The 17,511-nt window shown below is 36.0% G+C and overlaps 1 long non-coding RNA gene across 2 annotated transcripts; it reads left to right on the top strand.

Moving 5' to 3' along the window:
* The first annotated feature begins 418 nt into the window (after positions 1-418).
* LOC105443565 lies at positions 419-4,615 on the top strand. Of its 2 annotated transcripts, XR_004062443.1 has the most exons (5): positions 419-732; positions 1,658-1,870; positions 2,379-2,560; positions 3,536-3,691; positions 4,123-4,615. It is a non-coding gene; the product is annotated as an uncharacterized LOC105443565 (long non-coding RNA). The 2 variants fall into 2 exon arrangements; XR_972795.2 differs by lacking the exon at positions 419-732 and having other exon boundaries at positions 1,606-1,870.
* Positions 4,616-17,511: the final 12,896 nt, after the last annotated feature.

Below are 17,511 nucleotides of genomic sequence, written 5' to 3'. Positions count from 1 at the left end.
ACTTGGTTTTTAAAAGAACATGTACATTGTCTTCTTCCTGTATTGACAAATATTGTTAATTCATCATTACAAACAGGTACATTCCCTTCTGCAGCTAGGTCAGCCATAATTAGACCTCTTATCAAGAAGCAAAATCTTGATAAAGACTGCTTGTCAAATTATAGACCTGTGTCAAATTTAAGTTTCTTGGAAAAGCTCATTGAGAAAGTTGCTTGTCGTAGACTCACGGATCACATGAATGAAAATAGATTGTGGGATCCTAACCAATCTGCATATAGACCCTATCATAGTACTGAAAGCGCACTTATCAAAGTAAAAAATGATATTCTGTCTGCTATGGATAAAGGTCGAGTAGTTTTATTGTTGTCATTAGATCTATCAGCAGCCTTCGATACTATTGACCGTCATATTTTAATATCGTCGCTGATTTTACGAACCGGCATACGAAGCGTTTTTCGTGTAAATTTTCGATTTTAATATTTTTACATATTCTGAATGATATTACCATGATCAACCTTTCTGCAAAATTTTAGGTCATAAAACGCTTTAATTAAAAAGTTATTCGATTTTATAAAATATGTGCGCTTTGTATGCCAGTTCGTAAAGCTTGAGTTAACGCGCGAAAAGGAATTTGTTGATTTTACGAACCGGCACGCCTAGCTATAACTAGTCTGCTAGCAGAATAGGATTCACCGGAATCTGATGCTTAAACTTCGAGTCTGCGTGGAACTGGTGAGTTGAGGTTTATTTTGTTCTCGATTCAATGAAAATGTATGCACGTCGTGATTGAGTTATCTATAAAATTGTAAATAAACCTCTCCTAAATTGGTGATTACCCTATGATTATTTCCTCTTTCGTAAACCCAGTCCCACATGTAGCGGGTTATGTTAGTGTACAAAGCACGTGCATGCAAACAATTTAAAAATGTTTCGCTCAATGAACGGGACCCATTAAATTTGATTCTGGGGTTATCGTAGTAACAACAGACCCAATTTATTTGCTACTAATCTGTGGGCTACAGTATATGTTTAGAACTTAAATTAATGTGATGTGGCAAACCTGGCATGATTTCAGAGATGGGTTCTGTATCTGTTGCTGTAGAAATATACCACTGCCACTATATAGTGACTAGTCTAGTGAGTAGTGAGTACACTGCATCAACATCTACCAAAGATCACCATCACATTTACCTTTACTTTAGTTTCAAATTCACTTTAGACCTGCATAATTTGGTCAAATATGTAAGTCCTTTCTTTGCATCCTTATTATAAGTATAAGTGGTTTTAGGTATGACCATATTTTTTCATAGTGCAGATCTTCGGTAATAAAGTCTACCGTACATCTATACTCGTACTCATCGAAAGCTGTTTCACTTTCAGCAACTAAACAAGGATATTGTGGTGTGTTGTCTCTCATAGTGGTCACGATTAATTAGAGCAGAGTGAAAGAAATGACTTGAAACAATATAATTCAACAGTCTGACTGGGACTAAACTTTAGTGCACTAAAATTATTGTACATGTAGAACCACATGCCTTCACCAGGTCAGGTCAAGCACTTCGTAGGTTTGCCAGTGTTAGAGATACGATTATCAAATGTCAGGTTTTATTTTCTTTATAAACTATTGCTATTATAAATACCTTTATTCAAACATTAGATGGAGTTTATCCAGGATAGCCTTGTCCCGTAGAACAGGGACAAATCTACTAACTTGACTGATATCAAAAGGAGAAAGAATTCGGTACCAAGGAGAGGCACTTAGGTGAAAATGAAATAGGGCAGCAGGTGGTGGCGGGGAAAATGTTGGCAGTGTCGGAACCTGGACTTGTACACACCATGGATATGGGAGACATCCCATTAGCTGAGCTTGGTTAGTAATACATTTTTCTATTCAGATACTTTCTTCTCGTTAATGCACATCATCCAAATTACTTTCTATAAAGACTGTTAACAAAACTGAGTACATCTCGTAGTTTGCAGTTGGGTACTGGTAGTGTGTCAAATAGATTAGTTGATATGCTTTTAAAAATTGGGATTATGTTGAGAGGCTACAATCATTACACTGGGTTGAATTAATGCAATTCACTATTGTTCTTTACCGGAGATTTTGGGATCACAATCGCGGTCCCTTTGACCCCGAAGTGAGGAGGGGGGGGGGGGGGGGGGCAGTACCAGCCAGATAAAAAAATAATTATTAGGTGTGTTTATCTCCATAGTAACTTTAGTTAAATTATTTGTTTCTGGGTATAGTGATATTTAAGCAAACATTAGAATATGTTTATGGTGTAGAATGCTTCCAATGCAGTCCATTAATGTATCTCATTATTTTTGTTTCATTCTGAATAATCAATGCAAATATTATATGTATTGCTTTGCAGTTATTCAGATACGTTCACACCCAATGACCGATGATACTAAATTTGACTGCCCACAGACTGACAGCCTAAAAATGCTCCTGACAGAGTTGAAATGCCCATCAGAGGTCCAGCAAGGATGTAATGTCCCATACATTGACCCCTTTTGATTGAAGACCAGCCAACTTAAAGCTCACAGATTGGTGGTTAGTTATTCCTCATTCTATTTTTTTTTTGTAGCTAACAAAGATATACATTTAGCCTATGTTAATGTAACTAGATACGTGTATAATACTGAGTATTTTAATTGGTTTTGAAGTTTGACATACATACCTGAAAATAAATGAAATTACCACCTTCCAGTATAATTTTATGACAGATATCATTGTCCTAAAGAATGGCAAGTTTTTGAAATATGAATCATGCAATTTTCATTCCAGTTAAAGAAAAGTTATAGTTTTGGGTAATATTCATTACACCAACTAGTATATTTTAAGCATATATTTATATGTACATGTTTGTGAATACAGTCAAACCTGTCTACAGCGACCGCCCAAGGGAAACACAAAAAGTGGTCTTCGTAGACAGGTGGTCTTTGTAGACAGGTTCCTTTAGTACATGTTTCAATGAGAAACCATTTTCAAAGGAAACAAAAAATGTGGTCCTTGTAGACAGGTGGTCTTTGTAGACAGGTGGTCACTAAAGCAGGTTTGACTGTGTCTGGATTTTATTCTGAAACTATGAATTGTGATCAAACAACATTCACAAGTGATTAGAATATTGTAATAAGAACTTAGCAAGTAGTTAGGTAAAAATAAGTTTAAAGAATTACCAGATGTATCTTTCTTTAAATTCTCTATTGACAATACTTGACATTCACGTTGAATCTGCTTGCAAAGTGAATATGGATTATCAAATTATTAATTGTTGTATAACTACCTTTCAGTTTGTATTCACAATTTATTATACATGTATTTAGATTCTGGGTAAGCCTGATATGAAGTTGTTGTTTTGTTTTGTTTTTGGCTGCTATACACATGTACCTACTCCAGCATACATGCATTTATCTGTATATAGTATTCCATGATATTTTCTTGTCTCATTTCAAAATTCCTCTGATGTATTTTTATGCTCCCAATGAAATGAAATAAATGAATGATATTATTTTTTTTTATTTCCAGTGATTCAATTGGCCCCAGTTCTACAAAAGGATAGCCCACAGTTTGCTGACAGCCCACACACTGACTGCTATTAGAACAATGGTCCACAAATAATTGCTCAACAAGTTGAGAGCCAAGGGATCCCAAACCCATGGACAACAGGTCACTGGTTTTTAGGTAAGTTACATGTTTACACCTCCTGAATGCAACTATTGAGTGATATTTAAAAAGTATCCTTCTATTAAGTTTTTTTTTGCAGGGGATGTCTATTTTTATTACCTTTGGTTAGTGTACAGTGCAGCTTAGAGAAATTAGCTTAGGATTTGCAATTTATGCATTAACTTTGACTGCACTTTCTAAGTTTGTTGAATCATGATGTATGTGTTAGAACAACTTCAACACATTTTGTTGATTTCATTAGAATATATTTTTGTAAAAAATATCCGTTTGTGGCTGCTACAACCTCATATTCAGTAATTCAGACCAAAGCAAGATTTATTAAATTCAATGAACCATCCAAATAAATAAACCAAGACTGATGAGGAATATTGCATATGTGATATTCTTTTCTAAACTGCTCCCAAACTTTTTTGCTCTCTGTGTTAAAGTTCTCGGACCTGGTGAGGACATCCCAAAGGCAGAATGAAACAAAACCCATGGAGTTGGATACAGACTTTGAGGATGAAGTACACAAAGTGGAATCTGACACAGAAAACTTCCTGTTAGCTGCTGTTGGTCAGTAATAGCACAGCAGATGTTTCACCTGTTATATTGGAATTTGTATTCATGTAATTTGAATCATAATCATTCAAATTATATACATCTATATATATATTACATAATTCTTTTAATTTGTCCAAGGTTTACAAGTAAAAGATATGTTCAAAATAACATTGTTATTTACACTTGGTTATTCCAAAACAACTTAACTAGTACTCATGCTACAACATCCTAACATATAGTATGACTTTATCAGAAAATTACATTACCTTCTTCGTGTTTATTTTGTAGCCTTCATTTGCAAGCCTCCACCAGGATCTTGAAATGTAATAGGTTTATTGTCATTTAAATTCAACAACTTAATACAATAACAAGTAATCATGCTACTACATTGTATAATACATGATAATTTAAAGAGGTTTCCTGGGTGGGGGCCAATTGAAGAGCTAAAGGAAAAAATCATAGGAAGGAAGATTGTGTATTCTACGATTTGACTTATCATCTACTGAGGAAATTACATAGAAGTTAGAAGGCTTTAGAATGAGGGCCACTACCTTTATTAGTTGGACATATATTTTGTTAGATTTACATTGTTTAATGCTTTCAGTTTCATACAGTAACTCTTCTCCTGTTGGTCGATCTTTTCTGATGGGGGCTGAAGTGTTCATTTGTGAAATGGCTTTCATTGACAAATTTTAAAGGGATTTAAATGTATTGTTGAAGAATGCGTTGTTGACATAATATGTATATAGTGGCCTTGCAAACTTCTAATCATCAATTGTCTTTCAAGTGACTGATCTACACCAATATTTCATTGGGGAGCAATAAACTCATGTAATTAATATTAACAAGTTGGTTTAATTATATCTGAAATACTCTGAATGTATATTCTATTCCCATTTGAGCTTTCAGTGTTTGGCATATCATCTGAAGAATTTCTAAAATATATCTGATATGTCTTTCTAAACTGATCAGGAAGGGCACTGGATAATCACCTTCTCTGATCCAGTTCATTGTTGATGCTGTTTCTTTAGTAATGAGTAATCTAGCTTAGTTATAGATAAATTAAATTGAGAGTAGATTTCATGTGAAAGTACGCTTTGCTTGTGTTATCTGAAAAAGTTATTTCCTGTTCTAAAAATAGTATTATGCTGCAGATTCCTTGTGCATATACTGCAAGAAATGTAGTCAATTATGCATGAAAAATATATGATCTGTCATATGGAGTAAGTAGATATTAGCTTCATCTCAAAATTACAATATTCATATTCATTGCAACATTTAAAGAATATGGGTAATGTGTATTATTTGTATGCATCATTTCTAAGTCTTCAAGAATCATCTTTTCTGTGGCGTATTTGTACTAATTAAGAAACTTGTTGAAATTTGCCAATGTTTTCAACTTGTCCATGAACCTCATTTTGGCTTCATAATTCCATCAAATGTTATAATTGAGTAAATAAAATGTCTTTACATTAATGCAAATCCATGGACATTTTTGACACCCCCAGATGTGCACAAGTATGCATTTAGTATAAATTGTAATAAAAATTGAAATACATGTAATAGGATGAACATATTATTGTATTGTGCAAATATATTGTGCTTAATTTTACGCCGATTTGTAGATTGTTAGCATGCCTCTTGTAGTTCTGCTACAATCGTGTTTTGTAACAACTATGCAGCATTTTCTAATGGTTACATTAATTGTTGTACAAACAATTAATCATTTCTTTGCTCAAAATGAGGATTAGATATGTATATTATCAATTTAAACCATGAATTTCAAAGAGCGAATTTTCTCTTTACTGTAACAGTAAAATATATAACTACACCGTGCCCCACATTATGGTACCTTGAAAATAATATGATAATATGTAAATTAGATACAATGTACCTCTCTGAATTTAAATTCTACTTTCCTTGAGGTAAAGAGGGATATGACTGAGATAGGAATATGTAAAAGGTTATATAAGATAGAGAGAGATTGGAATGAAGAGAGAGCATGTGTGAAGAGAGAGGTATTGCAGTATTGAGTATCTGCCCAAGATGTGGACATTTTGTGATAAGAGTTGGGGAAATTACTTGATAAACCATGAAGGTATAACATCAAACAACACCCCTCCCTGAAAATTACTCCTCTTGGACAATACCCCCCCCCCCCCCCACACACACACAGGACGATTAACCCCCGAGAGAAAACAAATCCGGTTTTATTAAAAAACCAACTTATTATCAGGGTCGACTTCCCCTTTAATGAACTGGGGTAATTGTCCTAATAATAGGGGGTGATTTTTCAGGGGATGGGGGTTATTGTCCATGTATGTGGGGGGGGGGGTGGAGGGTAGTTTCCCGGAGAGGTAATTTTCAGGGGGTGATTGTCCAGGGAGAAATTGTCCTGATACTATATGGTAATGTAAATCATCTACGAATCATATAGTATATGTTACAAACGTTAATCGTTTGTATGACTAGTAGGACAACATGATAGAATTCAGAAGAGAACCACTCAGATATAATTTGTTTTAAAGAGGAAAATACGGGATACTTAATGCGAAATAGAGAGAGAGAAGGGGTAGAATATTGGAAACAAATGAAAAAATCAAGAGAGAAAAAAAAAAGTAAACAAAATATAAATACAGGTTCAAGTGAGATATCAAAGATTATGCTAAACGTGTGATGCGGTATAGGAAAAAGATTGAATTATCCTCGTGACAATTCGTATTGAGAATGTCATTTTAATGCACCATCAAACTCATATGCCGGTTCGTAAAACTCATCAGTGCGCGCAGCTACACAAGGCGCAAGTTTTACGAACCGGCACAGGATCAACGCGTGCCGGTTCGTAAAATTTTTCTTAACTACGCGCTCTATGCAAAATGCGCATACGAGTAATTTTACGAACCGGCATACGTATTTGACCATGAATGATACCCAATGATACCAAAAGTATTTCGTTTCTTGCTGTAATATTGAGTGCATATGAAAGAAAAAATTCAACTCTTATCACACATGTAATTCCATGTTGATTAAATGAAAGTACGGTATTCAAATGAGCATTTTAAACTGGCCGCTGTCTTTAAACACGATTATCTCGGAAACGTGTTTTCGCGCTGTGAGGCTTCGCGTGCCGGTTCGTGAAATCAGTGACGATATGTCGGTTATCAACAAGGCTAGGAATCGAGGGTGCAGCTCTGAGATGGTTTAGGTCATATTTGGAAGACTGGTCCACATGTGTTGAAATTAGGGGGAAACAGTCAGTAGTAGCTTCTAACAAAGTAGGTCTCCCTCAAGGATCTGTATTTGGACCCATAGGATATACTATATATACTTTGCCTGTCCCAGACATCGCTAGACATTATAACGTTTCATATCACACTTACGCTGATGATACACAGTTGTATGTTACATTTAACCCTAAGCAACCTAATGGCTTAAATACTGCATTAAAAACTCTTTCAGATTGTGTCACAGATATAAGTATGTGGATGGGAAGGAATAAGCTTAAACTAAATGAGGAAAAGACAGAGTTTTTGGTAATCAGCTCCAAACACAACTTGGGAAACATTAATGATGTTAATCTTACATTCGGAACCACCCAGATTGCACCATCTACATCGGTCAAGAACCTTGGTGTCATTTTTGATTGCAATATGTCCATGTCTAACCAAATAGACCAGCTTTGTAAATCTGTACGATATCAGTTGAAGAATGTATCACAGATTAGGAAGTATGTATCTGAAGATGCATGTCATCATGTGATTCGCAGCCATGTTCTTTCCCGGTTGGATTATTGTAACGGGTTGCTTACAGAAGTCCCTCAAACATATATAAGAAGACTTCAAAGTTTACAGAACTGGGCGGCTCGTATTATTTTTCGTTTAGACCGTCGTCACGATGCCATGCCTCTACTAACATCCCTTCATTGGTTGCCAATCAAACAGAGGATTGTTTTTAAGATTCTTTTATTTGTATACAAATTTTTTCATGATCAGGCACCAGAGTATTTTAGTGACTGTCTTGAGTTGTATCAACCTGTACGTACAAACCTTCGCTCCAATGCAGACCCATTTCGACTGACATTTCATGTGGCTCGTAGTAAGGCAGGAGATCGCACATTCACTGTTGCAGCAGCTAAGGAGTGGAATAAACTTCCCTCCAGTATCAAAGCTGCTGCATCAGTGGATGTTTTTAAGAAACTCCTTAAAACCTATTTATTTCCTACTTGATTCGCTATTTTTTTGTTTGTTCAATGTTATGTTATGTTATGATTTGTGGTTATTATTGTAAGCGCTGTGATATAGTGTACTATGAATAGCGTAGCTAAATGCCTAATAATAATTAATTCTCATGTGAGTTATGACTTTAGGACGTAGGTTCCCTAGTTTATAAGCATAGTTGCACACACATGCTTTAGCAGTCAAGCAAAACATAAGCTCTCAAATTATTATTCAATACAATCTGAGAATGTAGTCTATTATTCAGATCTATATTAGGAATAATTCATTCCATAAATTGGGGTAAAATAAATTATTCCCCCTTCTGTATCTATTTAATAAATATAATCCACGTTTATCGTGTGTGAAGGAAAACATGCATTTTTAACTGCTAAACCTGTTTCGATGATAGCTTTAATACGCGAATATATCATAGTCTATCCCTAGGGACAGACTGTACCCAATATTTGAGATTGTTTGTCACGAACATGAAACTCAAAGAAGTGCAGAAGGGTCTTTCCTCCCACTGCCTAACTGTGCGATGCAATCTAATCCATTTTATTCACTCGCCATTAGAAAAAGGCAGCACTATCGTGACTAAAAGATTTAAATCAGGTTTCCATTTCTTTTGTCGGCATGCTTTATACCGCCTGGAGTGTCTTTTTAGAAATATAGATTATTTTTTTCTTATTCAGAAGGATTGATTAACCTAAAAGGATCACTTCAATCATCGTAATATTCAAAGTGTACTATTTAAAAAGAATGGCTTGGAATAATGGGAAAAACATAAGCATCTCTCATCCATGGACTTTGTTTGTTTCTTTTCGCTGACGACAACGGGGGCGCTGTTTAAGATTAGTTGTTTGACATGTTTGCCTACGCTGGTAACACTCAGTGCGCCACTGATATAGTCTACCCTTATCAAATAACAGGACGTGGTTCGTGCATGGCTTTTCGAGTTGACGATTCCGTTGATTGGCTGCGGTGTAAAAGTTCCTTTATTGATTAATAATTAATAATTATACAAGTTTATACTGTAATGACAGTCATGTCTATAAACGCTGAGTGGACGCCTCATGGCAAATTTAGTTTACTTTAAACAAACTAGAGTGGCTATTATAGATGAACATTCGCACATACATATTCAATTATCCAAGTGATTGTCATTGGCAACTATTACTATTTGTTAGTCGTGTTTTTTATATTATTCTCTCTCTCTCTCTCTCTCTCTCTGTTTTATAAAATGCCAAGTGGAGAAAAAAAATCACCTGATAATTTTAATCACCTAATTTCGAGAGTAAGTAGGGGTACAATCTTTTCGAATACTCTACTGCTGCTGCGCTTCAAGTCAGTCGTCCAGTAAATGCCTCTACCGCCATCTACGGTAGATGTGAAACTATTCTTTTAAAAGTACATACTCAATCTCGTGGCTTAAATTCGTGGTTTCTCTTTTCTCCTATTTGATTATCCCCCTCTATCTTTATCTCTTTATCTTTCTCTCTCTGTCCCTGTCTCGAGGAAGAAATATATTTTGCATACTGATAGGGTAACGAAGTTCATAAAAGATATTCAAATAAAATCAATCTCTAAAATTGTACAAAAGCCGCATTCTCTACGTTTATGCTGGTTTGTTATATTTTTCTGTAATTTATAACAATCGGAATATTTGATATGAAATTTAATGCATATATTGAGATGTTGTTGATAAGATATGACTTTTGAGGAAAAAGAAATCTTCCAAAATAATACTCTTATCTCATTATTCTGTAAAGAATAGACTATGTTATTAATTAACATAGGCTAAGCATATGTTTGTGTTTGTATGAATGCATATCTTTAATATTAAAAATAATGATAATCCTCATAACAAATTCAAAGGTACTCTATATCAAACACAGAATATGGAATGTGATTGATTGCATACAGTGTGGCTAATACAAAGTAAAAATGATGAAATTTGCTATGATGACCCGTACTCTCGTGCGATAGGTCAACACGATTCTAAATCTGGAGAAGCCTGAAGGAGCAGACGATCGTGTCTAAATACACATCGGTTTTCCCGCCAGAATGTATTTGTAGTGATGTCAGGGGAAATTGACAGTTCTCTTCCAGAGTTTGATCGCCGTGGTTTATTGACAGCAAGCAATCGTAGATGGGAGGATGTGTGTATGGTGCGTAGTATATACTCAAGAAATGTTATGACTACGATGGAAGAAAAATAACTGCTAACCACTTTTGTATTTACCTTTTTTTTTTTTACTTATCGCTTCTCAATTTGCCCCAAAGCAACTCGCTGTATTTCACTTTCTTCTTTCCTCCATCGCCCCCTCACCCCGCCCCCTCTCTTTCTATCTTTTCCCTTTCCTCCACGACCTTTTTATCCTTTTTTCCCCTCTCTCTTTCTCTCGCGCTTTCTTTCTCGGTCTCTCTCGTTCTCTCTTTCTTTCTATCCATCGCCTCTCGTTTTTTCTTCAATCTACATGGGGCATCAACTACTGAAAAGACATTTTTGTTGCAAGTCAGAAAGCTATGTATCAGCACTTGCTGAGAAAGTAGTGAAATTTTGATACTTACTTTCCTAACGCAACATAAAAATATCTCAAAATTAAATTCCCCATTTTTTAAAAATACCAGTATGAACCTTGCCTAGAAACTCAAAAATACACACTTTTGTTCACATGATTTGAAGTGGAAAGAGAGAGAGAGAGAGAGAATTGGGGGGGGGCGAACTGGTGTCCATACTCGTTGGCATTTCATTGCCTCTTCACATGACTGTTCTACTCCAGCATACACACTGTCTATAGTTCACATGGTTTGTATGGCTTCGAGGTGGTGGCGGGTCGAAAGGATGCCCCGAAGCCCGGTATCTCTACTCATTAGCTCCTTACATTACCGACCCACTTGAGAGTTCACTCACGTGCAGAGGATCGTGCGTTCCTGAGTGAGGCGCCTTATGAGATGTTCGCTAACGCCACTCTGTGGAACTAGCGTGGAGTGTGCAAAAGAGAACGTCTGGGTGTTGGGACAAGAGAAGACAATGTGTGAGCTTTCTAACGTGTCTAACCCTTGATATTTCCATGTTGGACAATGTCGTAACTAGTAATGTTACTGGAGGGGATTTTACAGTGCTAACAATTTCAAACAGAACCCAATTTCATCTGTTGTTATTTCAGAAAGATTTAGACAATTATTTGCTTTAAATGTTATACATAAAGTATTCAGCATACCTCAGTTTTGCAGAAGATGATGATGATGATGAACAGCATTTGTATGGCGCCATATATCTGTTTCAGAAAACATTCAAAGGCGCGAGAAGCCATACCTGAATGTACTGTATCATATTTATTAACGGCAAAACACGAAGATTAATAATTCAAATCACTTTTTCGATTTAAAATCTTCGTAACCTTAAAATTATTGTAAAAATCCTCTCGATAACCGCTCAGATCTAATGGTGTGCACACACAATCTTTACACAAAACAGTTCAAAAGCAATGACAGAACCTCCATAAACAAGGTTACGTTTTAAATTAAAAAAGGGGACACGTTTGCACCCCGAAGAAGGCTTCAATAAGAAATATTAACATTTTGAGGTGTGAATGTTCCTTTAATCCGAGGGTTGCTATTGTACAGGAGGTAAATTTGATCTTTTGTTACTCAATGTTTTGTGGGTGAAACACATTCCAAGATTTCTTCGGTAATCTGGAAACAGCGAATTCCTTGACTATTTTGTTTTTGTTGCTGTCTGTGCTAAAAAATAAACCCGGCTCGGAAAATTCCATATTCCTATTTTCTTTACTTTTCCCTGAGGCAATACTTTTCTGTTGTTAAAGCCTTCAAAGATTAAATCGAGCACGCTTGTTTGAAACGCATCCTGTCGGCACAGTGGATTGCCGTTCAAGGAGCTACGCCATCGAAAGATGATTGTCTGCCAAATATTATGATAGTGCAGCCAATCTCCCTTTTGATAATAAATGGCGGCAAATATAGTCACTGCCAAATTATATCTCAATTTGGCCATCATTTTGCCAATTACCGATGCATCATCGCCCAACGCCTTAGATTCTCATGTTTATGAAATGAACACGTGATCATGTGACTGGCTATAAATATACATGCAGTGTGTATGGTGTGTTTTGGGGTCCAAGGGTTCCGTACTATATTTGTCACTAATTCTTAGAAAGTGCTTAAGTTATTTCACATAATTAAATGAAAGGTCACAGAAAGAAAACATCAATAAATAAACACTTAGAAATAACAAGTTAGAAAAACATAGTTTTTCTTTTGGTTTAAGACATAAAACCCTTTGACATCAAGAGGTATTAAAACCAACCTATTTGGATCGTCAAGAGAATGGGAAATATAATTGTGGATAGATGCATCGTCTTCTGGGTTCGTTATAATTACAGAAATATATAACAAACCAGCCAAAATAAAAAAGTTTTGCGGTGTTACCATATATATGTCTCTGGATAATAATAATAATAATAATAATAATAATATTAAATCTTTATATAGCGCTTAATACAAATGTCTCTAATCGCTTTACAAATATACTATCATGTATACTAAATATACATGATAGAAGAGGGACGAATTTTTAAATAAACTAGACTTGAAAATAGATTCAAAATGTCAAAAGATATAAGTTTAAATGGTTGTAATGGTTTTTCATGTCTCATGTTGATGTTTCTCTACAATGAGAAGTGTTTGGCTCGAAAAATCCGAGCTATATCCACGGTAATTGAGTCCTGAACATTCAACAATCTTTATCATGATAGCCGACGGGAATGCAGGAAGTGAGTGTTTAGATAAGTAGGAATATGAATAATAGCGTAACTGTGCTCAAAGTGAAGAGCTATTTCATCAGTGGGGTGTAAACCGTTGATTACCTTGATAGCCAAAACAAAAAAAACATAAAAGATAAAGAGCAAGATAACAAAAATTGCTTAAATACTATCGATAAACCATTTTCAAATCCGTTTTTGATTGTTATTTTATTTGTTTTGAGTAAAGTAAACTTTCGCAACACTCTTGAATGAGTTTGTTATGATGTCCAAATATGACAGGTATCTCATACATGTATCAGATGCATGAACACAAGCTATAAGGAGAAGGAAAAGGTGATGGAACAGCAGAACGCATAAAACAAAATTGACTTTAGGACGTCGGATTGAAAGTAATTTATGTCGATCATTATAAAGACACTATTGGAATTTAAATTACTAATTATGACCTTGGTTCCCGGTCATCAAAACCATCCTTAGTAATTCTACTTCACAAGTACCAGATAGCCCAAACCCATGCTGTCTGAATGATGAATTATAATTAGTTCGATAGGACTTTTGGGGATTTTCCAAAGCACCGGCTTGGTATTCAGTGACGATAGTCCAAATCAAATGGTAAAAGAATAAGAAGCAACAGGAGAGAAAGAAAATGGCAAATGAGATAGACATAAAGAGGGAGGAAGGGAGAAAGAGGGAGAGAGAGAGATAGGAAGGAGGGAGAGAGAGGGGGAGAGAGAAATAAAGAGATAGAGAGAGAGAGAGAAAGAGAAAGAAAGAGAGGGAATGTTCGTATTAAAGGGAACGTGAATATCAAGAACATTTAGACACTCCCACATGATGACCGTCCTCGTTGGCATATTAAGTTTGAATTAAATCGGATTAGTTTAATCCAATGTCCCCTCCCACAATGCTCCTTGTATGGCTGCTCCCATTTATGCTAGGTCAATGACTGAGGTTGTCTATTGAATTGTGATCCCATTTCTCTCTCTCTCTCTCTCTCTCTACACTGGTCCCCCACTTATTTACAGTTCTAGTACTTGAAGACCACATGTTTGTTTGTATCGTTACATGTAACGCCACATCACCGAATTTATTTTGAAAAAAATAATTCGAGATCTATAAGTTATATAATTGTTATTGTAGTTTTATCAAGGAAATGTTGTGTCATTAATGTTTTAAGGGGGGCTTAACATACGCGAAATGATTCTTATATTAAATTCTTATATAACGTTGACAAGGGCAAACTGTCTATAAATAATATATGTATTATTTAGTAATTGCATTAGTAATGTTAGTCGATGGATGCAAGCACACGCGTTTTGCGTCCAAGGTAGTACGTAATATATTCCCGAAAACTGCATTCTTGCCAGAAGAACGTGTGTTGAATCAGCATTTTACTCTAAATGAGACAAGCATTTTTAACTCTGAGGAGTCCGGCACAAGGACGCCAAATTCACATCTATTTTGGGGTGATAGCAAATATTGGTAAAGGTTCAAGTTGTAATCCAATCTTGTCAGACGGGATCAATTTGTGGACGATGACCGATTGGAAACAAACGTTTCAACATAAATCAAACTGATTAAATTTGGTAAAGCCTTCTTAGGAACTTTCTGGTCAACACTTTTAAAATGAGTATCAACACAATGTTGTAAATGAAATTCTTAGAAGTAAAAGTGGAAAAAATTATTTTAATGGTTCATATTTTAAATCTATAGTTGGATATTGCACACTACAAAGGATAAAAACAGTTTTTATGTTTAGATGAACCCTTTAATAAGAAAATTTGTTACAAACGATGACGATCGAAAGCAATATTTCCAGATGACATACGACATGACGTTTCGTTTCATTTTATTATGTGATACATTTTTTTACTAAAAATGCAAAGGGAATATCGGGAAGGAAAGTAATTTCCTGATAATGCCATTACTGGAATGCATTCGGCATACAAATCGAAAACTGTGCTTGAAAACAAGATATCAAATAAGATTGCAGAAAAAACAGAGCACATGATTTGTAATTTTCCAATTTCATAAAAGGAATTCCCTCTGCACCCCCTGAAATAACACTTGGTTGATAGAAGATGGATGACGGGAATTTGCAAACATCAAAGCCTCTTTTTCCAATCCAAGATTCAGGAGGGCATTGGGGCATTACAAAAATGAAATCTAGGATTCTCATACCAAGGCATTAGAAGGTGGGTGACAGGGGCGGAACTAGCTTTTTGCTCAGGGGAAGGGGTTTGACCCAATGACGATGTGGAGCATCGTCCACGAGCCGCGTAGCGGCGTGCGATTTTCTTTTCGCTTTTTTGAACCCCTGTATTAAAATGATGTTTTCCTGGCATCTACTAACACAATGGAGACCATAAAAAACAGTGCATGATAATGTCTTTTTATATCATGTAACAGTTTAATTCACATTTATATCCAGACCTCTTCATGTGTTTGGTTAAGTTACCAGATGATTTGAATATCTTACAATATTTGCACTTGAAGGGATTCTCTCCAGTGTGCTAAGGGGGGGGGGGGGGGGGGGGTTGACCCAATGACGATGCGGATACTGTGAGGGTCAGGACACATTATGGCGTTTTCTATGCACATCACATTTTCACTTGGCAGGCCAAGGGGGGAGGTAAACCCCCTTAACCCTCCCCCTCTACCGTAGATCCGCCACTGTGTGATAGGTATATGCGTTTAAAAGGGATAGGTAATGAACTGCTTGCTTAACCAAGTTGTTTCTCAAGATGGGGAACTTTGAGGATCATCTCAATAACTTATTATCAAATATGCTACCCTTACAATGTAGAACCCTAGTTCTGCTATCGTTGGGTAGTAGACATTTGATCGATAATTCCAAGGCTACATGACGTAAACGGATCACAAATTAATTTACCTTATAATTCCCTACATCATGTAGGTTATGCTCCAGTTCAAGTAGGTCCTGCAACTATACCCGCGAACAGTTCAATCATGCGACAACAGGCGACCAAAAAAATGCATCGTAAGATCTGACCGGTAACCGGCAGAAGACTCTTTATATACCGACTGATCGACTACTGATCGTGAGTCAGGATGCGACTGGCATTAAGTCTGAGCCTCATCGGGAGACTTAAAGTTACAAGTTGTGAACAGTCCAAGTAACTCATGTGACAAAAACTAGGACTAGAATTAGGACACGCAGAGCGATAATTCAATGCTAGGACCATTGCAATGGGCCAGATCCAGATCCAGCTTTCAAAGTAATTGAGACAACAACAAAAATTAACTTTCATATTTCTTTCTTGCATTTTCTCCTCCCCTATCCTAAATCTACACTTTGCTAAAACAGAGCAGCATTTTGTTCGTCTTTCTATCCTGGCTAACCATTAATAGTTTACTTCACTCGTGTCATCAACCCCTTGTAGCGTTCGAGATCGTTATAAGCTGTCCCAATTTGTTATTGGAACTTACAAAGCTGACCCGATTCGTTTGATTAAAGTACCGATTTAGTTGTTTTCTCAGCTTGCTCCACGGCCTCTTCTCCAGACAGATGGAGGCCACTTCAACACCTCATTTTTGTACGCCGAGAAAGTGGCATTATCTCTCTTTATATTACTTAATAGGCGAATGGACAGCAATATCATAATAACTATCTTGGTCAAGCCGTCGTACCAAGTTTTTCACTGATGTCGTTTCAGTTCCAATAGCTTGGGATTAATGGATTGTTCTCATCCATCAATTCGATTAGAACCGAAAAAGAAAACCCAACTTTATATGGACCTTTCTTAAATTTTACAAGAAGGCATAAAACATTAGCTTTCCGCATTGTTACTCATATATCTACATGTAGGAATATAGGTTCATGTCGTATAAATCAGGCCGCGTAATCAATGCATTGACCTTGTATTGCTAAACAACTTGAGCTGTTGGAGCCATGATGAATTGAGGTTTTCTGGTCTGAATAGAATACACCAATATTTTAATCTGACAGTAGAATGAAATATTTCGTTGAATTTTGCAAAAAGTTAGGTCTCTACAGAGAATTGTATTTTCATACTGTGATTTGACGTAGCTATTCCAGGCACAATGCTGTTGTTTAAGTCCTGTAGATATCAATTTATGAACATATCTTATATTGTTGACAAGGAGACAACATTCCTTGGTCAAAATCTTTGTTCCCTCAAACGATACCAGAAAACAATATTAAGCTTGACGTAATTTATCATGTGAAGCTCAGAAGCTACAAAATTACTTTGATTTTACATCACATTGTTGTAACTGAATGGCAACT

Source organism: Strongylocentrotus purpuratus, unplaced genomic scaffold (assembly GCF_000002235.5).
Source record: "Strongylocentrotus purpuratus isolate Spur 01 unplaced genomic scaffold, Spur_5.0 spur5_scaffold_9, whole genome shotgun sequence".
In the NCBI taxonomy this organism is placed as follows: domain Eukaryota; kingdom Metazoa; phylum Echinodermata; class Echinoidea; order Camarodonta; family Strongylocentrotidae; genus Strongylocentrotus; species Strongylocentrotus purpuratus.
Note: the sequence above shows the minus strand (reverse complement) of the source record. Positions and strands in the feature narration are given on the sequence as shown.